The sequence below is a fragment of the Sinocyclocheilus grahami genome, unplaced genomic scaffold (genome assembly GCF_001515645.1).
Source record: "Sinocyclocheilus grahami isolate Dianchi unplaced genomic scaffold, SAMN03320097.WGS_v1.1 scaffold202.1, whole genome shotgun sequence".
Taxonomy (NCBI): domain Eukaryota; kingdom Metazoa; phylum Chordata; class Actinopteri; order Cypriniformes; family Cyprinidae; genus Sinocyclocheilus; species Sinocyclocheilus grahami.
Window position 1 is genome coordinate 923,782 of NW_015505381.1, and position 24,107 is coordinate 947,888.

The 24,107-nt window shown below is 36.3% G+C and overlaps 1 protein-coding gene and 1 pseudogene across 1 annotated transcript in view; both read left to right on the plus strand.

Annotated features, from left to right (window-relative positions):
• The first annotated feature begins 2,205 nt into the window (after nt 1-2,205).
• On the plus strand, nt 2,206-17,982 carry LOC107595441 (uncharacterized; annotated as a pseudogene).
• A 96-nt stretch (nt 17,983-18,078) lies between these two features.
• The window catches only part of LOC107595418 (sodium-coupled neutral amino acid transporter 3-like), a 31,162-nt gene continuing 25,133 nt past the window's right edge, over nt 18,079-24,107 (plus strand). Inside the window, exon 1 of the mRNA XM_016285819.1 lies at nt 18,079-18,246. The gene's annotated coding sequence lies outside the window, so the exon portion shown is untranslated. The remainder of the gene's footprint in view (nt 18,247-24,107) is intronic.

Sequence of the window (24,107 nt, forward strand, 5' to 3'; positions counted from 1 at the left end):
ACAGCAATTACAAATCAAAAGAGAAAGAGTAGAAAAAGAAATAAGTACATGAGAAAAAATAAGATAAATAAAATAAACCGATCACACAACAAAAAACATACTCTTCCCTCAAAACACAAAATAATGATCAGATAAAAATGATACAAAAACGCTAAAAAGTGAGCATACATTCAAAGTTTTAGTTGCCTTTTTGGTACAGGTGGTAGATAAAGATTTAATATCAATTTTAATATCTTCTTGAAAGTAAGAGAAGTGGGGGGTAACACTTGTTGGGTCTTTCCCAAAAAGACTCATGGCTGTATTCGATCAAAAGGGTGCTTCTACTAAATACTGAGCAAAGGGTCTGAATACTTAGGACCATGTGATATTTCAGTTTTTCTTTTTTAATAAATCTGCAAAAATGTCAACAATTCTGTGTTTTTCTGTCAATATGGGGTGCTGTGTGTACATTAATGAGGAAAAAAAATGAACTTAAATGATTTTAGCAAATGGCTGCAATATAACAAAGAGTGAAAAATGTAAGGGGGTCTGAATACTTTCCGTACCCACTGTATATATATATATATGACAGATAGAGCTGGAACATCATACTGTTGCTATGGTTACGCGGCGAGCGCCACTTTTGTCACTTTAGCCATAGATATTTTAGCCCTCAAAGACAAATATTTCACACCTTACACGATTTAATATGAAACACTATTTATTTATTTACATCTTTCCTTCCTATAATCGAAAGGTCAAACACAGCGTTAATTGATGTGCTATTGTAATGGGCAATTAATTTATAGTTTTTTCCTTTTTATTTTTTTTTTTTTTTTTTGTAAAATCCCTTTAAATAACAAACGCCAGTTCCCAATGACATCATTTTTACAGGAAGTTACACCATTTTGGCGGGAAAATAACAGCACAAAGATAAGTATTTGGCGAATTCTGATATTTTGAGCTATTAGTTGGTTTGTTTCACTCCAAACGTTCCATTCCGTTTGATAAATTGTAAACTGTCAGTCCCTCAGTTTCCAATGAAAACCTAAACTCTTCAGTCCTGTCAGAAAACCAGTGAATCATGTAATTATGCAAATAATCACAAGTTCAATGAAATTACAATTTATTTGTTTTAGTTATTGCCTGAGCTTGACTGGAACATATTGATGACTGGCTGGTGTGTAAACTTATTTTATTTTTAATTACACGTATTTAGAATAGCTTACTTGAGTCTTATTGGTCAATCCGCCATCCACCGTAACTCATCGAGCTTCAGTCCGCTCATCAAACAATAAATATAGGTAACATTAAAGCCATTCTGTGTGAAATACAGTGGAGTAACAAATTTAGTCAGATTTGGTGACCCTGCGGTAGCCTATATCTGCAGCTGTTCATATCAGAGCAAAGTGAATCTGGGTAACATTAATGCCGGTGTTATAGCCTATCAAATACAGAGGGGTAACAGATTGCAGTGACCTCTAATGCTGAAAATTGGTGACCCCAATTTAAATCTATTCACATCAGACCAAAACTCTCTAGAAAAGTAAATATATTTAGACGTAAGTTGGCAGCAGATGTAAAATAAGTGACACACTGTTAAAAAAAAAACGTGATCATGGAGAAAGCAATAAAATAAATGAATAATACAAAATAATTCTAAGGGTGAACTGACCAAAATTGCATGATCATCATGTGTTAATGCTCACCATTTGATACCATACTTGTACCATGGTACTTCCACAGGACTTTTAGTGAGGGCATTTTGACATTTAGCCACATCTCAGACTCGTCTCGGCGTTAATGTTGTTGGTATGCATGAGAGATTCACATGTTCACCATTACGGTTTGCAGCTCCAGTTATTTCATTAGATGTTTCCCAGACAAGCAGAGCAGTGTCTGTCCTGCTACGGACACGTGAACATGAGATCGCGGTCACATCTGATGGATCAGAATATCAAGGTGTAGGAAAACACCATCATTTGGAGCCTTAGACTTATGCATGTTTCTGGTGTCTGCAGCACATTCATAGCATTTCACAGTGGATGCGTTCTTGCAAAGGTTCGTGAATAATAGTACTTTACAGGGCAGGTCTGAATTTTTTGATAATTACAGCATTACTTTAAACCAGAAATACTGGAAATGAAAGCCTTTTCAAATATGATTTAATGCATACTGAATGTGCATGTTTTTGCAGTCTACACAAATGTGAACTGGCTTCCGAGTATGCAGTGTTTAACTAATTCTGTGGTATGTTTTTGACAGTCAGGTGGAGTGGTTATTGGTGACCAACATGGGTGCTAGTTGGACACAGAGCTAGAAGGAGGAGTTCAAAGTTCACAAAATCCACCTTCTCCCCTCTAAACCAGAGCTTCTGCCTCAGCCACGGGTGAGTTTGAGTCACTACATGCACACGATGATTTGTGTAGATGAAGACAAAGTCAGTTCAAGCACACATATTCATGATGGAAACACTGCTGGAAGAATCAGGCCAAAGGTTTTTGCTGGCCCTAAACTACTTGGTCTGATACCAAGAGAAAAGCAGATCTTCTTGGTTGTAAGAAAAACAGATCCACTGGACTACAGTAGTTATGTCAGCAATGCCACCAGTTTCGTTGTTATAATTTACGTGTAAATAAATGCATATGTGTAAAATATAGGTTAAAATGTAAACGTCATTTTCCAAAATCCATCATATTGAAGCATGAAATTGAAATAACTTCTTTTGTTTGTTTGTTTGTTCGCAGTGGGACATTCCTCCATTGTTGTGGCTTCTGTACAGATGTTTTATGCTGCTCTACACCTTCAGCTGGTTTATCTACACAGCTATTCTCTTCAACACACCTACATTTCTCAGCCATATCTCATACTGTCTTATGGCTATCTACTGTCTGGTTTCTCTTTGTAATCTGGCCTGGGCTTTCCTGGAAATCAGCTGCTGCTCTCAAGAGGTAAAAGTGTTGTGCAGTGTGTTGCTGATCACAGATACCACTGATTGCCACACAGATCCCACACGGTGACTTTATAAATTATTCTAAGTCATGCTTAAAAAACATTTAAGTCATAGTTATGCAATTGCATTATAAGAGCACAAAAATAAAGTCTTAAGAGAAGTACAAACTGAGTTTTCACAGAAGCCAGTATTGTTTTGCATTGTGTTTTCCAGCAAATATATTTATGAATTTAATGAGTTATAGTTGTATTTCAAATATAAATGCATTACTGTATGCATGTATGCGTTTGTTTGTTTGTTTAGTTAGTTATATGAACAGAATTTGAGCTCAACAGAAAAAGTCCTTATTGTTGAACCCTGATTAGATTGCAATATAAAACATCAAGCATTATCTGTTCTCATGTGCTGCAGGAGCTTTTCTTAAAAGGAACAGCACTATTTTGACTTTCATTTAACCAATGTTGCAGTCAAATCTTTTGCTGCAGTTTATACTGTACATATGCCATTGAAATGTTATTTTTTTCACCAAGGCTGCATTTATTTGATCAACAATACAGTAATATTGTGAAATATTATTACAGTATTATTACTGTTTTCTCTTTGAATATGTTGTAAACTGTAATTTATTCCTGTGATAAAAGCTGAATTTTCAGCATCATTACTCCAGTCTTCAGTGTCACATGATCCTTCAGAAATCATAATAATATGCCGATTTGCTGCTCAAGAAACATTTCTGATTACGATCAATGTTCAAAACAGTTGTGCTGCTTCATATTTTTGAAGAAACTGTGATAAATTAAGAATTATTTGATGAGTAGATAGAACAGCATTTATTTGAAATCGTTTGTAACATTGTAAATGTTTTAATGTTACTTGATCAGTGTAATGCATCCTTGCTAAAAGTATTAATTTCTATCATTGATCAAAAATTAGGAATTAAAAAAAGAGGCCTATACATGTGTTTCATGCAGTCTTTGCCTCCACTAGGTGTCAGTAGTGAATGTGAGAGCCTCCTTTCTCTCCCCGCTGCTCTCTGTCTGCAGTGGTTCCTGGATTCTGTTGTTCATTAACCATCTCCTTTCTATACTGGACCATAATTCACCCCTTTGACAGCCTTCAACATCAACATCCATGTTATCAACAGTATCCAGACCGCTGTGGGTCTGTTGTTGTCCTCCACACCAGTTCATCTCACCCACTTCTACGCTGTGCTGGCCGGAGCCCTTTATGTCATATTTGCTGTTGTTTATTGGCTAATGGGTGGCACCAACTTGTTTGGTCAACCCTACATCTTCAGCAGGGCTGTCCAGACCCGGTCCTGGAGGGCCGGTGTCCTGCAGAGTTTAGCTCCAACCCTAATTAAACACACCTGAACCAGATAATCAAGCTCTTACTAGGCATAGAACTTTCAGTCAGGTGTGTTGAGGCAAGTTGGAGCTAAACTCTGCAGGACACCGGCCCTCCAGGACCGAGTTTGGACAGCCCTGATCTACAGCATTCTTGATTTCAGTGGGTGCCCCCTTTGTTTACCATCCTGCCACTTTGTGCTGTGGAACCTGCACTTACTGAGGGAGTGGATGGTGAGCAGGGAGGAATCGAGGAGAATTGCTTTAAGGAGAGAGGTTTGGTGGTGGCTGAAGGTGTCTGGAGGATTAACCTTTGACCTTGTGCCTTCACTGGATCCAGCAGCCTCTGTGTTCGAGACGAGCAGGAGGACAGCCGTGAAGGAGGACCAGCAGTCTCAATCACTCACTCTTGTTTGAAGCAGTTTCTGGTCTGTCTGAAGATTCTTCTGATGCTAATACTATTTTCCAGTCTCTTGCAAAGCTTAATCATAAACTCTTTGGGCTTGACTCTGTTTGCTCCAAATGTTGTTGGTCTGAAATGCCCTAAAACAGTTTTCAGAAAAATCTATCAAAAAAATTAAAAGTATATATATATATATATATATATATAAATCTGAAATTGACAGTAAAAAATGGCACACTTTGATTTAATTGATTTAATAATATTTTACAATTACATCTATCTAAAACCGTCGCTTTAGAATTACAACTTTTTTATCATATAAAAGGGAATTTACCATTAACCAATTAACAGGTTTTACCTTAGAAATGTAGTCTTTTACCGCTAAAATTACTTTTTATTTTTCTTTCTTTCTTTCTTTCTTTGCAATGGTTTACTTGTTCTTGTCACTGTATAAACTGGGACAGATCTATATTGTACACAATTTATATACAGATCAATATATATATTTTTTAATTCATTTTTCAGATGATGTGACCTAGTTTTTCATAATTGCAGCAACACTCTAATGTACCAACCTGGGATTGGTAGAGGGTATATCTGGAGATACCTTTCTCAGGCCTAGATCAGAAAAGATCTCTGTGATGAGACTGGAAAATATGTGAAAGAAATGTATTATTCAAAGGTTTAATGATGTGAAATCCAGGAGCTCAAGCTAAGAGTTAAGTTGATGCAATAAACATGTCAAGCACTAGAGGTCAGCAGTGCACTCTAAAATAACATTTTAAATAAAAATGTAATCCCACATATACACTCCTGCTTATATGTGAGCTGACATCAAAATGCATTTAGTGTCTGATATACAGGAGGATTCAAAATATGGGGAAAATCTAGGATTAAAAATGAAATTTTAAACGAAGAAATTTTTGAGTAGACATTAAGATTTTTCTTATTTGCCTGAATAGAATTAGAAAAATTCTAAATGTAAGCATTCTGTGGTCTTTTTTGCCCCAATATATATTTAATTGGACTTAATAACCAGAATTGTTGTCAGAGACATGTTGTCATGAAGAAGTAATGTGCTATTCATAATACATTTTTCATTTAATATTTTGCAGTTATTTAGCTTTGTTTTGCATTTGTATTTTGCAAGAAAATCAACATATTTTCCTATTATAATAGTTTTAAATATAATGAATTATTTCATGGTATGATTCTGGGCTGAAATGTGACACTCAGTTTTTTATTTAAGATTGTTAAGTTACTCAGTCTCACAGTCAGAGCAGTTAAAGCAGCAGTGTTGGACTTTGGCCTGTGGTCTCTCGTCGTCTCGTCTGGTGTCTTTCAGAGAAAGAGGATCGTGTTCCCGCTGTATTGGTGTCGAGTGGGAGTGTGTCAGTGCTGTTTGCCCTTCAGCGCTGGTACAATAACACTCATGCTTGGTTGAGAGGGGTCGTGGCAGCACCACACAACAGCCTTTAGCCTGAGTCCCTCTAGTTGTTTTTGGTCTCTCATCTCTGCCATCATCATGACCCCTGCTGAATCAAAGCTTTCAATATCCGTCTGCGTGATTCAGAGCTGAGTCAGAGCGCTGAAGCAATGCCACTGAGATGCTAGTGTTTGCTATGTGTGTGTTTGTGTTTGCTTTTATGATTCATTCTAGCTCAAAATTTCTCAAATTTGTGCCTTTGGGTATTTGATAACTTCCTGGCCTCAAATGAAAAAAATATTGAGCCATAACTTGAAGGAGTGAAGAGTTTTAATTTTTAATAACTACAAATTTGTATTTGTGTGTGTGTTTATATTCCATAAAGGTTCATCGATTCATTGATTTCCTTTTGCACACAAAATAATTTGACAGGTTTGGTTCCTGATGTTCCCTGCATCTATAGTTTAGTCAGCTCGGTTTCTCTTGGGTTCTGTAACAAAATGCTTGTCTTGACTTGTGATGTACTTACAAATTCACACACACTTCCCTTGTGTTTTTTTATATTGGAACACTGTATCCCACCACATCTAAACAGATCATTGATGACATTCTGGAACTTTCTCACGTGGCATTTACTTGGAGCAGGTTTATCAGTCCGGGTTTGTTTTCCAGTGTGAAGAGAGTCTCTTTGAGAGCATTGATCTGATCTGTGGACCCACACGACCATGGTCTGTGTACATGTGAGTTTGTTTTTGAGAGGTTAACTCTTTAGGAAAGTGTCTAATTCCGGTTCTGTTTGGTTCTACTTGGTGTAGACTATCTTGTTGTTGCAACTTTTTTAGTTTTCTCTCAGCTTGGATTTCTTAGAATCGTCACTGATGATGCGACAAGGCTTGTTCTAATAGTTCATATTCACTGTATGGATGCCCAGCTCTACTATATACACTACAGAGAGACTCTCAAATTGAGCATTGTTCCAAATCAAAATCAAATCTGGATCTGATAAGACTTTTGTGAAGGCCTAGGAAAATTAGGAGGAATTTAAGTGTTCTTTCTGTGTTTAGGTTTGTCGGTTTGATTTTTTTTCAGAGGTGTATTTACTCAAACTTTCTCAACCGACCTAGAAATACTCCAGCTATCTATGAATCATATCGCTTAGTTTTCCAGTGGCTTCCATTTGTTCCTATTGTACAGTGCATCGATCCGAAAAGTATTCACAGCGAAATCTTTGCAAATTTAAAAAAACAAAAAACAAAAATCACATGTGCATAAGTATTCACAGCCTTTGCTCAATACTTTGTTGAAGCACCTTTGGCACCAATTACAGGCTCAAATCTTGTGTTTGATGCGACAAGCTTTGTTCATCATCATTTGGCAGTTATCTGCCATTCTTCTCCTTGCTTCTTCACCTCTCAAGCTCTGTCAGGTTGGATGGGGGCAGACTCACATTCTCAGGTTTCTCCAGAAATATTTGATTGGGTTCAAGCTCATGCTCTGGCTGGGCCACTCAAGGACATTCACAGAGTTGTCTATAACTGACTCTTGCTGTGTGCTTAGGGTCATTGTCCTGCTGGAAGGTGAACCTTCTGTCCAGTCTGAGGTTCTGAATGTTCTGGACTAGGTTTTCATTAAGGTTATCGCAATATTTAGGTGCAATGAGCTTTTCTTCTACTCTGATGTGTCCCTCAGTCCCTGCCGTTGAAAAACAGCCTGCTACCAGCACACTTTACTTTTGGGATAGTACTCTGCAGGTGATGAGCAGTGCCTAGTTTCCTTCAAACATTATGCTTGGAACTGAGGTGCATCAGACCAGAAAATCTTATTTCTCAGAGTCTGAGGGTCCTTTAGGTGCTGTTTTGCAAATTCCAAGTGTGTTTTCATGCGTCTTCACTGAGGAGAAGATTGAGTTTGGCCACACCGCCATAAAGCCCAGATCGGTGGAGTGTTGCAGTGATGTTTGTCTTTCTCTAGGTTTCTCCCATCTGCATATATGATCATGGAGCTCAGCTAGAGTGACCATCAGGTTCTTGGTCACCAGTCTAGACAAGGCCCTTCTCCATCAATTGCTCAGTTTGGCCAGGAGGCCAGCTCTGAGTCTCTGAGTCCATTAAGGTTATCAGAGACTACATGCTATGAACCTTCAATGCTGCAGAAATTTTTCTGTACCCTTCCCCAAATCTGTGCCTCGATACAATCCTGTCTCGGAGGTTTACAGACAATTCCTTGAATGGCTTGGTTTGTGCTCTGACATGCACTGTTAACAGTGGGACCTTATATAGACTGGTGTGTGCCTTTCCAAATTATGTCCAATCAACTGAATTTACCACAGGTGGACTCCAGTCAAGTTGTAGAAACATCCCAAGGATGATCAATGGAAACAGGGTACACCTGAGCTCAGTTTTGAGTGTCATGGCAAAGGCTGTGAATACTTATGTACATGTGATTTTTTTCTTTTTTTCTTTTGAATAAATTTGCAAAGATTTTAAACAAACTTTTTTCACATTGTTATTATGGGGTATTGTTTTTAGAATTTTGAGGAAAATAATGAATTTAATCCATTTTGGAATAAGTCTGTAACAACAAAATGTGGAAAAAGTGAAGCGCTGTGAATAATTTCCGGATGCACTGTAGATAATCCTGTTGGAGTCTGCTAGAGATTCAGGTCTCTTCACTGACAGTGTTGTGATATGGATGGTATAGTTACATGTTTCTATAAAATACTGTATATAGTTCCAGTCTTTAATTGATTTAATAATATTTTACAATTACATCTATCTAAAACCGTCGCTTTAGAATTACAACTTTTTTATCATATAAAAGGGAATTTACCATTAACCAATTAACAGGTTTTACCTTAGAAATGTAGTCTTTTACCGCTAAAATTACTTTTTATTTTTCTTTCTTTCTTTCTTTCTTTGCAATGGTTTACTTGTTCTTGTCACTGTATAAACTGGGACAGATCTATATTGTACACAATTTATATACAGATCAATATATATATTTTTTAATTCATTTTTCAGATGATGTGACCTAGTTTTTCATAATTGCAGCAACACTCTAATGTACCAACCTGGGATTGGTAGAGGGTATATCTGGAGATACCTTTCTCAGGCCTAGATCAGAAAAGATCTCTGTGATGAGACTGGAAAATATGTGAAAGAAATGTATTATTCAAAGGTTTAATGATGTGAAATCCAGGAGCTCAAGCTAAGAGTTAAGTTGATGCAATAAACATGTCAAGCACTAGAGGTCAGCAGTGCACTCTAAAATAACATTTTAAATAAAAATGTAATCCCACATATACACTCCTGCTTATATGTGAGCTGACATCAAAATGCATTTAGTGTCTGATATACAGGAGGATTCAAAATATGGGGAAAATCTAGGATTAAAAATGAAATTTTAAACGAAGAAATTTTTGAGTAGACATTAAGATTTTTCTTATTTGCCTGAATAGAATTAGAAAAATTCTAAATGTAAGCATTCTGTGGTCTTTTTTGCCCCAATATATATTTAATTGGACTTAATAACCAGAATTGTTGTCAGAGACATGTTGTCATGAAGAAGTAATGTGCTATTCATAATACATTTTTCATTTAATATTTTGCAGTTATTTAGCTTTGTTTTGCATTTGTATTTTGCAAGAAAATCAACATATTTTCCTATTATAATAGTTTTAAATATAATGAATTATTTCATGGTATGATTCTGGGCTGAAATGTGACACTCAGTTTTTTATTTAAGATTGTTAAGTTACTCAGTCTCACAGTCAGAGCAGTTAAAGCAGCAGTGTTGGACTTTGGCCTGTGGTCTCTCGTCGTCTCGTCTGGTGTCTTTCAGAGAAAGAGGATCGTGTTCCCGCTGTATTGGTGTCGAGTGGGAGTGTGTCAGTGCTGTTTGCCCTTCAGCGCTGGTACAATAACACTCATGCTTGGTTGAGAGGGGTCGTGGCAGCACCACACAACAGCCTTTAGCCTGAGTCCCTCTAGTTGTTTTTGGTCTCTCATCTCTGCCATCATCATGACCCCTGCTGAATCAAAGCTTTCAATATCCGTCTGCGTGATTCAGAGCTGAGTCAGAGCGCTGAAGCAATGCCACTGAGATGCTAGTGATTGCTATGTGTGTGGTTGTGTTTGCTTTTATGATTCATTCTAGCTCAAAATTTCTCAAATTTGTGCCTTTGGGTATTTGATAACTTCCTGGCCTCAAATGAAAAAAATATTGAGCCATAACTTGAAGGAGTGAAGAGTTTTAATTTTTAATAACTACAAATTTGTATTTGTGTGTGTGTTTATATTCCATAAAGGTTCATCGATTCATTGATTTCCTTTTGCACACAAAATAATTTGACAGGTTTGGTTCCTGATGTTCCCTGCATCTATAGTTTAGTCAGCTCGGTTTCTCTTGGGTTCTGTAACAAAATGCTTGTCTTGACTTGTGATGTACTTACAAATTCACACACACTTCCCTTGTGTTTTTTTATATTGGAACACTGTATCCCACCACATCTAAACAGATCATTGATGACATTCTGGAACTTTCTCACGTGGCATTTACTTGGAGCAGGTTTATCAGTCCGGGTTTGTTTTCCAGTGTGAAGAGAGTCTCTTTGAGAGCATTGATCTGATCTGTGGACCCACACGACCATGGTCTGTGTACATGTGAGTTTGTTTTTGAGAGGTTAACTCTTTAGGAAAGTGTCTAATTCCGGTTCTGTTTGGTTCTACTTGGTGTAGACTATCTTGTTGTTGCAACTTTTTTAGTTTTCTCTCAGCTTGGATTTCTTAGAATCGTCACTGATGATGCGACAAGGCTTGTTCTAATAGTTCATATTCACTGTATGGATGCCCAGCTCTACTATATACACTACAGAGAGACTCTCAAATTGAGCATTGTTCCAAATCAAAATCAAATCTGGATCTGATAAGACTTTTGTGAAGGCCTAGGAAAATTAGGAGGAATTTAAGTGTTCTTTCTGTGTTTAGGTTTGTCGGTTTGATTTTTTTTCAGAGGTGTATTTACTCAAACTTTCTCAACCGACCTAGAAATACTCCAGCTATCTATGAATCATATCGCTTAGTTTTCCAGTGGCTTCCATTTGTTCCTATTGTACAGTGCATCGATCCGAAAAGTATTCACAGCGAAATCTTTGCAAATTTAAAAAAACAAAAAACAAAAATCACATGTGCATAAGTATTCACAGCCTTTGCTCAATACTTTGTTGAAGCACCTTTGGCACCAATTACAGGCTCAAATCTTGTGTTTGATGCGACAAGCTTTGTTCATCATCATTTGGCAGTTATCTGCCATTCTTCTCCTTGCTTCTTCACCTCTCAAGCTCTGTCAGGTTGGATGGGGGCAGACTCACATTCTCAGGTTTCTCCAGAAATATTTGATTGGGTTCAAGCTCATGCTCTGGCTGGGCCACTCAAGGACATTCACAGAGTTGTCTATAACTGACTCTTGCTGTGTGCTTAGGGTCATTGTCCTGCTGGAAGGTGAACCTTCTGTCCAGTCTGAGGTTCTGAATGTTCTGGACTAGGTTTTCATTAAGGTTATCGCAATATTTAGGTGCAATGAGCTTTTCTTCTACTCTGATGTGTCCCTCAGTCCCTGCCGTTGAAAAACAGCCTGCTACCAGCACACTTTACTTTTGGGATAGTACTCTGCAGGTGATGAGCAGTGCCTAGTTTCCTTCAAACATTATGCTTGGAACTGAGGTGCATCAGACCAGAAAATCTTATTTCTCAGAGTCTGAGGGTCCTTTAGGTGCTGTTTTGCAAATTCCAAGTGTGTTTTCATGCGTCTTCACTGAGGAGAAGATTGAGTTTGGCCACACCGCCATAAAGCCCAGATCGGTGGAGTGTTGCAGTGATGTTTGTCTTTCTCTAGGTTTCTCCCATCTGCATATATGATCATGGAGCTCAGCTAGAGTGACCATCAGGTTCTTGGTCACCAGTCTAGACAAGGCCCTTCTCCATCAATTGCTCAGTTTGGCCAGGAGGCCAGCTCTGAGTCTCTGAGTCCATTAAGGTTATCAGAGACTACATGCTATGAACCTTCAATGCTGCAGAAATTTTTCTGTACCCTTCCCCAAATCTGTGCCTCGATACAATCCTGTCTCGGAGGTTTACAGACAATTCCTTGAATGGCTTGGTTTGTGCTCTGACATGCACTGTTAACAGTGGGACCTTATATAGACTGGTGTGTGCCTTTCCAAATTATGTCCAATCAACTGAATTTACCACAGGTGGACTCCAGTCAAGTTGTAGAAACATCCCAAGGATGATCAATGGAAACAGGGTACACCTGAGCTCAGTTTTGAGTGTCATGGCAAAGGCTGTGAATACTTATGTACATGTGATTTTTTTCTTTTTTTCTTTTGAATAAATTTGCAAAGATTTTAAACAAACTTTTTTCACATTGTTATTATGGGGTATTGTTTTTAGAATTTTGAGGAAAATAATGAATTTAATCCATTTTGGAATAAGTCTGTAACAACAAAATGTGGAAAAAGTGAAGCGCTGTGAATAATTTCCGGATGCACTGTAGATAATCCTGTTGGAGTCTGCTAGAGATTCAGGTCTCTTCACTGACAGTGTTGTGATATGGATGGTATAGTTACATGTTTCTATAAAATACTGTATATAGTTCCAGTCCAGGACACAGACCACCCCCAACCTGTATGAATTTCTTTCAGCTGAACACAAAAGAAGATATTTTCAGTACCAAATAGCTGATGGTAACCATTGACTTCCATAGTATTTTTTTCCATAATACGTAAGTCAATGGCTACCATCAGCTGCTTTTCTATATTTTTAAGCAGTCTTTTCATAGTTGAAGTTGCATTACAGTTTTATGAAAATATAATCTTTTCATATAAGAACATGCACAGATGACCAATTCAAATGACTTATTTTTTATTTTTCTGTTGTATTTTTAACAAATGTGGCATAATTCTTAAAAATAAGGTTCTTTATTGTCATTGGTGAGGAAAATTTAACTTCCAAATATCCATTCCAAAAAAGGTTCTTTAGAATTTAGATTTTTAAAATACACTACGAAAAAACAGTGGTTCTTTTTAGAACTGTTAACTGAAAGGTTCTCTAGGAAGCCAAAATGGTTCTATGGAATCCAAACCCCCTTTTGAAACCTTTATTTTTAAGAGTTTAGTAGATATTGATTAGTTCTGACAATTTAAAGGTAGCGGGTTCAAACCCCAGTATGAGTGCTTCATTATCTGAAGACTTGCTCTGTTTTTCTTCTCCACTATCCACTTGAGCAAAACACTTCAGCTCCGGCTGCTTCAGAAAAACCTGCACTTTGTGTATTGCATGTTTTCTGATTGGATGGGTGGTGTTGCTTTGTGGTTGCTGTGATGTTCTGGTTTCTAGATATGGCTCAGATCCATCCTTCAATGTGTCTGTAGCACAGACTTTGGGGTGTAAGATACATGCCAAAGTTTAATATTTAGGGTCAGTGGTTTTGAAAAAGCTCCCAGTAGTCCTGAAGTACTTCATGTTGGCTGCTGTTCAGCCCTCATTGGTAAACTCTTAGCCAAATTGACTTCTGTCTGGACTTGGCGTTCCTTGGCATTCCCATGCATTCCCATCACTGTGTGAGAGCACCCCGCTGAAGTTCAGCACATTGCTGTTTAATGAAGCATAAGCTGACGAGGGATGCTGATTAACAAATCTAAGATTGCTAGTCCTGAAACCTTGTTTTTATTTTGAGTTTATAACAGTTGCTGCTGATTAGAGATGCCTGATTGCGTATACACTCATTAATTACATGCCACATATTATACCTTATTTAAAGATTCACTTCATGATTATTCTAGCTCTAGTTACACTTTAATTGCTCCTGGTGAAGCATCTGGAGTCTTTACAATACTGATGTCACATGAAGTCACAACAAAAAGTAAATATATACTATATTTATTTCCTATATTACTGCTTTTTTAATATACATATATATATATATATACATTTGGGTATTGAGCAGATAATAACCATAATGTGACCCTCTTGCATATGGAAACATTCAGCAACGTGCTGTTTTACATGCTGGAGACATTATCAGTTTTGGGGATGTGTGGGGATGTTAATAAGTTGTTGTCCAGATTTGTACCAGATCACCCAGTCAGGAGTCCGTGTGAGCGAACGACCCACTGCGCTCTGCAAACAGTACATTACGGATAAAAGCTGTAACTCTAAGAAAAAAAATAGACAGTTGCGAAAGTAGTTTCTTAATCTAAAGAGAGGATGAGTTGTGTTAGTCAAAAGTCCTGCTGCAAACCTGACAAATCTGATAAATTTAGATAGATAGATAGATAGATAGATAGATAGATAGATAGATAGATAGATAGATAGATAGATAGATAGATAGATAGATAGATGATAGAATGTTAAACAATAGAATGTTAAACGATAGAGAGATAGATAGAGAGATAGATAGAGATGGTGATAGACAGTGGTGTCTCTGATAATGTGGTTAGGAGCTTCACCAAAATCAATGACTGCTTTGCCATTAAAATAAACCAGTCACCTAACATTACATCTCCATGGTTACGCTCAGCGAGGCAGCTGGAAAGGGCCGGTGAAGGACAACATGACACTGCATTCAGACAGGATTTGATGCATTTGTTCACTCACAAATCTCCTGATATTAGGCAGACGTGTTCCTCCGGGGATCACTCAGATCAGCACACGTGAACCTGCTGAACCTGACAGCTTTCATATGAAGAACTATTAGGTGTCCTGCAGCTTTACTGTGCTGACTGGATTTTACATAAGGTCCGCTTATGACTAAGAAATACAATCAACTTGTTGCATCACAGAAAACAAATCAAATCATGATTCAAAACAGCACAAATGTACCAGTAGTAAGTAAACATTTGTGGATGTCACCAATGACATATCAGATGTTGCAATAAATTGACCATAACTCAAGAACATCTGCCTGGATCATCTTAAACCATCATCATGTTAAACAGTGACTGAGCTATTTGTTCATCATAATAATTATTTCAAGAAGGACATTTTGTATTTAGTTTTACTAAAGTTCATTGATTAATTATATTTGAATTGATAGTTGAATTCAATTAAACAATCAGAACGCTCTCTGCAACACTGATTGTTATCTGAGAGCCAAAATAGAAGAGTTTCTACTTTTGGGGGAAAAAAAATACTAGAAATTTACACGACAAAATCTATAACATAATCCATTATATTACACATTTCATGTAATATAATTGGACTACTTTTAGATTACTTTTGACCTAACTCGTTTATCACATTGATTTAAATAGGATAATCTTGTACCATATTTATATAAAAATACAAAGAGAATTAAAATATATTCCATTCACTGTTATTATCAAAGCTTGGGGTTCGTGCGTTTAATAAAAGGCTAATAATTAATTAAATCATAAAAATGTAAAATTAAAATAAATCTTTTTACAATGACAACAATCAAAATGAAAAAAATATATAGATATTGTACCTATTTAGCCGCTGGAATCCAGATTACATTTAATCACTTACTACCCAGCACTGTATGTACAGTATTTTATGGTTTCTGTTCAGTGGAGTGCTTATCTTTAACAGTTTCAATAAATGTAAGATGTGTTGTAAATGAATGCATTCATAAATTGCTTGCCTGCACAATAAGGAAAGAATCCAAACAATGCAACAAGATTTGAAGATTGTTCAGTCACATCAAAGAGCTGAATGATTTCTTCTGGTCAGGGAGAGTCAGGAGGGCACGTTTCCCCTTTAGATTACAAGCAAATGCTCCACGGAAACATTTCATTAACGTAATTAGTCTGGTTGAGCGGAACTGTACAGTGGTTTTGACAGCACTGGCAGATGCTAATTTACCGCTCACTGTGACTCACACACATATGCAGAAGCGGTGTGTTGTTTTCTGCGATGGAAAGGCAGCTGCAGTCTTTCATTAGCAGAAAGAGTGAAGAAAACCAAGGAGAATCTAATGAACTGGCATGGCAACCGTCTCATCAGAGGGACTGAACTTGATTGAGTGTTATTGTTAACATGCTAATAGTACTATTCGTCAGGCTTAAAGATTTGAACAATCATCTATCCCTATTAAAGACATTATTATATATGTTTAGCAATATTTTGCATTTGCACTATTTTTATATTTCATTTTATGTGATTAAAAAAAATATTTTGGTTCTTAAAAATAGTTTTCATTTGTTTTATTTCATTTTTATTTCAATTAACAAAATGTTTTAATAGTTTTAGTTTTAGATTTAGTTAATGATAACCCACACTGTAAGATATTAATGGCACCAAAATGTGTGGCTTGTTATTCATATTTAAAGCTTTTATTTTTATACTTTCATTTTAGTTTAGGTTTGAGTAATTTTGTCATGTGCATTTGACACATTTATTATAGCTTTTTTTTTTTTTTTTAAATGTAAAAAAAAATAATTGTTTAAATTTAATTTCAGGTAGTAATTTTTGTACTTCCCCTTTCGGGCTCTGTCTTTACATTTATTTTGAAAGATGAAACTCGCTATTATGGTGAGGGGCGTTACATTTCCGACGAGTGTGTGCGGTGTTCGGCCAATCACAATGCACTGGGTCAGTTGGCCAATCAGAGCAGACTGCGCTTGTCGGAAGGAGGGACTTTGTAGAAAACGAAGCGTTTGAGAGAGGCGGGGCATAGAGGACCTACAATAATGTACACTATTTGAAAAATAATGTGGTTTTTGAACATTAAAGCATGTCAACATATTCTGTTACACCAAATACACAAAATAATGATCTTTAAAAAAAGCATCATATGACACCTTTAACATTAAAAAATGTTTTGTATTTTCTATTTTTATTTCAATTCATCTTAATGTCAATTAACAATTAAAAATGTTTTAGTATTAGTTTTAACAGCAACACTGATGGCAAGTTGTGCACAATTCAAAAAGTAACATGTTTATATCACAGACAATAAATAATCTTTATGAATTAACAGGTCAGTAATGTTTATTGACCTGTGCATATGTGGATTCAGCAGACAGCCAATGGTTTCTCTCCCGTGACGTTCATGCTCTGCTAAATTCAGGCGGCATTCTATGGCACAAATAGCCGGAGTGTTGGTGAACAGCTGCAGTGGTGAGCTTTATCCATGTGACCTCTGCTAACCCCACACACTCACGTATACACACACACTTCCACCACTATATTTAACCCTAATGGAGACAACGGCACACTAGACATCTGTTGAACACCAGCAGCTCTTTCACTGCATTGTTAAACGGCTCATCCCTATCTAAAGTGAAAATGGACACTTGTTCACAGACACACAGGCGAGGGATCTCTGCCTTTATAGGGGCACGTTGGCAGAAGTTATCAGCTCTGAAGACTCGGTAGAAATATACTTTAGGGTCCGGACTGAATGCTGTGCTGTTTAATAACTAAAAATGACAGTTTTAATAAAAACAGTAACGCGACTTAATTTAAATTATTTAAATGATTTTTTATCAATTTAATTTATTTAAAAGGTATGCATTTTTGTTATTTTAGAAATAATTTTATTTGGTTATGTTTATTTTGATGTTTATGTTTAAATGAAAGTCCTCTAAGAATCCAATAAAGCTAGAATAAGATCAACTGTAATATATTTGCTCTTAGACAGGTGGAGGAAACCATTTAAAATAAATAAATAAATAAACAAACTATTAAACTATAATATTATATGAAGGGATTAATTATACTTACTAATACACAATATTCTTATACAGTATAATTTTTGTATTTGAGTGTGCACAGTTTTCGTGTATAATAGTTTTTTCCAACAGGTTATCAATACATGTTTTCTTCTGGAGCTCTTGGAAGAAGTAGGCGGGGCCACTGAAGGGCTCGTCGGCTGCCATTGGACGAGACCCACAGAAGGCGGGACCTAAACAACCCCCACTGCTCATCCATACAGCCCTTCACTAATTCACTTCATTTTTCAAAGCAGTGAGAGACGCGCTTTGTCTCTATTGTGATCAAACCACACGAGGAGAAGACCTACAGGAACATAAAGCAGCAGAAACACTGGAAACTTAAAGCAAGAGCAGCATTTCTCATTTTAGTCGTGAAGATCTTTGAATCCTGGAGCTCACTGACCGGTAAGTAATACATGTTTATTGGCAAAGTGTGATCTGTTCGTCTTTTAAGTACTTTTAAGAGAAGATGCATAATTAATAAGATCAGAAACAAAAATGAGTGCAACAAAATACTTGAGTTAAATATAATTTATGGGGAAAATGGACTCGTTCTGAATATATCAGTTATTATTGACGCAAAGAAATACAGTTATACCCTTATACCCTTTCCTTTGTGATGGTCTACAAGAGCTGGACCCTATTATACATATATATATATATGTAGGCTTATATATAGCCTGTATATTCTGAGTAACTTATCACTCACAAAGTAAATAAAAAAGCTAGATATATTTCACACACACACACGCACGCACGCACGCACACACACACACACACACACACACACATATATATATATATACACTATTTTATTTATGTTACTCAGAAATATATAAAAAATGCAGTTCGTACATGCAATGATTGGAATACCCCTCTTCTATGATGGACATGCTTTAAAGTGATTTATTTATTTATTCACTTATTTTTATTCATTATATATTTTTTTCATGGCTTAGGAGTAAATTTTTTTTATTCATTTAATTAAAAAGCTGAAATAAATAAATAAATGTTAGTTGTTTGGCAATAATATTCATGAATAATATTATAAATAATAAAAATATAAGCATATTATTATTAATTTATTTTAGTTTTTTAAAAAGTAATTTATTGTATTTCTGTCTTCATTATGGCACATTCATTTTAAGGTGCATGTTCTTGTCCTCAGGGGCCATGAAGTGGCTAAACATATCATTAGAAGATTAATCATCTGTTTCAGGACTGACAACAGTCCTAATAATTAAGGGCAGTTCTATTTATAAATGTTCAATGAGATGCGTAAATCTTCAGAAGTAGCTTATATTTTCCAGCACTTGTATTTCATATGCGATATCAGCTGCATGTACCTTCTTCTTATTTTAACAGGATGTCTTAGCAAGAGGTCTGTCTTTCAGCTTCCTTTCTTCTAGCTGAGTTTAAGAGAGCCTACTTGGGTTTTAGTTCAACTAATATATATATATTATATGTTATATGTTAAAATATCTTGCATATATATGAATTCTTTATTCTTGTGGCAGTGTACTGAATATTGGCATGCTAGATGGCCTGTAATGCTGCTTTCAGCTCTGAATCTCTGGGTTCTCTGGACCTTATTATGGTCAGCAGTCAGGGAACGAGGGGTCAGAGGTGACGGAGAAAGTGGGAAATCAGCATAAGGTACTCAATAAAACAGATTTAAATAGAATTATTTAAATAGAAATAAAGAAAGATTTGGATGTGTCCCAACATTAGTTTGCTGAGGAATTACACAAGCAGACTAAAACTCAGATTTTGGTTTCATGCCATGTTGTAATGGATGGGGCAATACAGTATGACGCACTTTGAAAGTGAATAGACAGTAACGATCAATCGATAGTTTACATAGTGGCCAATATCTAAAGAGGTGTGACTGTGCAATGAGGCAAACATCTGTTTTTCAGTGAACTTCATTGGGAAACCTTTACAATCAATGACCGTGAGTAAACAAGTATATCCCAGAATTTTCTAGAGACAACGTGCTCAACGTGCCTGACCAATCGTATCCCTTCCTCAAACTTGGTTCTGAATGTAAACATTTGCATCCAGTGAGGTCAGAGCTCCTGGGCTGGTGCTGACAGAGTCCAAGGCCACATATGAGCATATGATTTCGTAGGACGGCAGTCTGATTTGAGTGAGGTCTTGGAGTTCGTTTAGATTGCTATTATTCTCTCTGTAAACTTGAGCTTGACTTTGCCATGTGACATTTATATTTGGGCTTTTGAGTCACAAAATATTCCATACTAGTGGTTCCCACCATATATCATAGCCAGTTGCATTCGTAAGACATTTTACTTTAAAATAATGTGTTGTCTTCTCAAGTGAAACAAGATATTTAAAGAGAAAAAAACAACACACTCAAATCACACTCAGATCATACAAATCAGTGGCTAATTGATATGAATTCTTACAATCTTGTTTGCACATTTTTGTAAGATCTGCACTTATGGTTACATTCAGGGGTGGACGTTCACGCTTAAAGTCCCCATTAAATCAAAATGAAAGTTTTTTGGGTGTTAGTATCAATATGTTAGTCTTAAGGTTATCTATAAGGCAGTGTGCTCCAAAACAGTGACAAAATTCGCATTTAGAAGATATAAGCATTCAAAGCTTGCAGTTTGTCACTTTGATTTTTTTGACGTCACATCGTACTTCAGCTTCTCATCAAACTTTCTGTCCAATCAAATGCTCTCTAGAATCCGAGGCGCCCGCCCCCTACACTATAACATAGACGCTGAAGCCGCGGCTGAAATCGGTCACTTCTCCACAGAATTAGTATTTTCTGTACAGTGAATGGGCTATACTATATAGGGGACAGAGAACGATTCAAACAGTGTAAATATGCTTTCCATTGAGGAAAAAAAGAAGTCTGGTTTCGCGCTGTGTCACGCTAACCGCCAACACACACTCTGCTCCAGTCCAGAGACATGATAGCACAGAGCGGATCACATGCGCGAGTCGGCCAGACCACAAAATGTATCGGAGCTATTTGAATTCTACACAGAATGCTATATTTTATAGCAATATGGATGAGATTGTGGCTGGCATACCCTGTCAAATGCGGCTTTACGGAGCTCAACGGCTCTGAACGGCTCTAGCCCAAGCTGTGATATAAACAAACGCTATTGGCTATTTTAAAAAGGGGCGGGGCTGCTTGATATGCCCCGCCCTGTCTTCCTGTTTCAGTTAAAATGACGTCAACACATAGAGTGTGTTTCTAAGCATTTCAGGGGACCTTTAATAAAAAAAAATTCTTCTAAAAATGGTACATTTCCATATCATTCACATTGTACAAACTGAGAAGAAATCACCGCCTTATAAAATAATCATGTGAGCTATTTAAGTTGCGTGTACAAAAATACCATAGGTTTGCAAAGTTACAATGAAATATATAAAAATTAAATTTACAGAACCTTTATTAACTGAATAAAAACATAAAAAAAACCATATACACACATTCTTTATTTAGCATTTTGTAGATGCAGAGTTAAAAAATCTCACTGAATTTTTTGTAGAAATGGTACATCTTGCTCCAACCAAAGTACTTCCCAGAAGGACTTGATAGCATAGATCGCTTAAACTGATTACATAACTATTAAAAACAAACATAATACAGACAGAGTAAAATAAACCTAAGCTGGCAGTTTGGTAAAGAGCAATCATTGTACAGGGCAGGTCCTTCTGACCTCAAACAGGTCAAACGTGGTACTAGAATGGTGTTCTGTGGATTATATTGGAGTGAATAATGTAGTATGTGCATATGGTATCATTTAGTGTCAGTAAAGCTACCACAGTATTCATTTGTAAGGGGTTCAATTAAGTGCCTCATATGGGCTAGCAGGACTTAGTTTGAAGAGCGCTGGTTGTGAAAGTGTTGAACCCCAGTTTACCCCCAGCAGCCTCTGGGGCTTTAATGTGAAACAGTGGGCAGGTGGCCTTTTGATGCTCGAATTGACGCTTGAACATCGGGCTTGCTCATAAAGAGAAGAATGAATGTTTGCTGTCTGCTATTGTAGGTGTGCTGCACTGCAAAGCTGCCATTTGCTTTAGATTGCTTTTTTTATTATGTTTTGAAAGCAAGAGCTGTGATTTGTAGCGACTTTAAAAGAGCAATATTGTGCTGTGTGAAACATTCATCCTTGAATGTTGAGCTACTTTAGTTTAGGACCAATTTAAAGGTACAGACGCCCTTGTTTATTAATTGGAAGCTGACGGAAGGAGGCATTTAGTCTCAGAGTGCCAATTATATGTGATTCACTGTTTGCCAAACAGTTCAACCTGCCTAATTAAATTCAATCAAAATTCAATCCTGTGACGTCACTGTCTGCAGATGTTGACAGCCACACTTGTTAATCAACCGTGCACAACTAGTTAAGCATTTTTATTCATTATCTTCGTCCTGCATGCACACACACTTAAGGTGACTGTCAATCGTCAATGGGAACCAGGTGTGGAAGTTTTGTTGTCGGTCCAGGTCAGAGAATTCGAGACGGGATGAAATAATGTAAAAATTATTTCAAAAATAATTGTCTGTGAAATATATATGCCTGTAAAATATATACCTCACAGCATTTTTTTGCTAATCACACATTTGATGCTCTCAATAGTGTTCCTGGCTAGTAATGTGACATTTTTTTCAATATCATGAATTCAGAGATTAAGTAAAAAAAAAATTCCACTGGTCCAAGAATTGTTGTATACGATTTGTATATATTATTTATATATTTTATTATATAAAATAAAATCATATATATATAATAGTTATATACTATGTATATAATGTTTTTAAAAATATGATCTTTTACATAAAAGATTACATCTTTTACATTATGAAATCAATTCATATATATGTAAATCATATTATATGATCATATTTATGCAAATTATATATAATAAAAAAAAAATATATATATTTAAAATGTTTGTACATATAATTTTAATATTTTAATATTTTATTTAAACTCGATATTTGATATTTTCTGATTATATATAAAATCAGTTCATATATAAATATCATATTATATAAAATGTTTAAAATGTGTTTCTATAATATATTTTAATTTTTATATAATTTAAGATGTGATCTTTTGATTTTTTAGTAACACATATATGCACTAAAATGTTTATGAAATAAAAAACATTTATATGCAATTGTTATATATTTTATTATGTAGATTTTATAATAGAAATAAAAAGTATAAAAATATAAGACCTCACTTGTATTGAACAGTGGAACATTCATGGAAAAGAATGTAAGCAGCATTTTTGTTTATAGTTATTATAAAAATACATTCTTTCTTATACATTCCTTATCATAAATTCCAGAAACTCCTCTGGGAAAAATCATGATGATGCCTATGAGCCCAGAATGGTTTGAGATGAGTCATATTTGCTCTGCTGTTCGATAGGAAACATCTAAACATGGTCTATTGGCATCAAGAGCTGAGATGTTTTGAAGCAACATGGAACAAACAAACCAGGAGAGTAAAGATCCAGACCTATAACATTAGCGCTGCTGGTGTGGGAAAAAGCATTAGACTAGAGGAACAAATAATAATAAAGTCCGTTTATATTAAATCCATCTCTCCTTGACTTGAACCCTCATAAGACAGAGACTTTACAAAAGTCATAGACGACTGTGTACTCGTTGTGCATGAGATATTTGTGAAGGAGACTTAAAAGTTGTCTAGTATAGAGGCTGGAGCTCATCTGGTTGTGTTTCTTGACTCTAGTTTGAGGTGTTGGTCAGTGTGACGTCTGTATTATTGTGAATGTCGATAAGGCGGCAGCACATTGTTGAATGGTCATCAAGGACAGTGCATTGTAGGAAACAGCTGTGAGGGATGATACAACTTATCGTGACAGATGAGCTTTACACCCGAGTTATCGTATTTCGCTCATCTCACAAGTAGTTAGCCATGGTAGATTAACCCTATGATTGCCTTCTGGTCACTTTGTTACTGCATGTTGCTAATTATTATTATAATGCACACTTACATGCTCTTTTTCTGACCGTCTACTGACCTTCCTGTGTCTGCAGAAAGACTAGTTGACCTGTATTCCACCTCAAAGTGCCTCACCGAGTTGCTAAATTTATCAGCTCAAATAGACGTCTTTAATGACCTTGGCTGCAACCGGATTTCTTTACTGGTCAACTCGACATTTAGCAGCGTCAGGGCTGCCAAAAACGTGTATCGCAGGCAGCCTCGGGACTCCATGCCTCTCATACCCTAACATATCATCGTCATGTG